Genomic DNA, 926 nt, shown 5'->3' with positions numbered 1-926 from the left:
AACCTGGGTCCTGGGTGCAGGGGCAGAGGCAGAGGCTATTTGGGCGATCAGGCCAGCAGGAGAGCAGATAGAGGCGATTGGGCCAACAGGCGAGCATTTGGAGGCATCAGGTCGCAGGGGAGCATTTAGGGGCAATCACTAAGGCAGGGGAACAGTTAGGGGTGATCAGACCGGCAGGCAGAGGGTTAGGGGCAATCAGGCAGGCAGTCGAGCGGTTAGGAGCCACCAGTCCTGGGCTGTGAGAGGGAAGTCCTAGATTGGAGAGAGGATGCGAGACACCCCCCTTCCATTGCACGAGTTTCATGCACCAGGCCTCTAGTACTTAAATGATTGGCTAGGGTGGATTTTCTTCTCCTAGACTCCGTCATCTCAGTCTGCTTTTTAAAAAGGTATTTGCTATTTTTACAAAGCCCAAAGTGGTAGTTGGACATAATATATGACTTCCTACATATACTTCCACATAATAGATGTTTTAGGAGATATTCATAAATATCAAATGCCAACTAAGTGCACGGGTTTTAAACACTTTGGGACACTACTCAAAAGCTCAAGAACATATATGCATAACCCGTAGACACAGTCAACAGTGTGGCAATGGCCACAGGAAATGGGGAGGGGAGGACATGGTGGAGGTGGGATAAGAGAGGGAAAATGGGGACATCAGTAGTAATGACAACAATAAAAACAAAGTAAAAAAAATATGATGCCCAGGAGGTGTGGCTGAGTGGTTGAGTGTACACCTAAGAACCAGGAGGTCACAGGTTCGATTCCGGGTCAGGCACATGCCCTGGGTGCAGGCTCGATCCCCAGTAGAGGGCATGCTGGACACAGCCAATCCATGGTTCTCTCTCATCATTAATGTTTCTCTCTCTCTCACTCTCCCTTCCTCTCTGAAATCAGTAAACACATATTTATTAAAAACATAC

This window comes from Myotis davidii, unplaced genomic scaffold (genome assembly GCF_000327345.1).
Source record: "Myotis davidii unplaced genomic scaffold, ASM32734v1 scaffold340, whole genome shotgun sequence".
NCBI classification, from domain to species: Eukaryota; Metazoa; Chordata; class Mammalia; order Chiroptera; family Vespertilionidae; genus Myotis; species Myotis davidii.
This window is presented reverse-complemented; position numbering follows the sequence as displayed.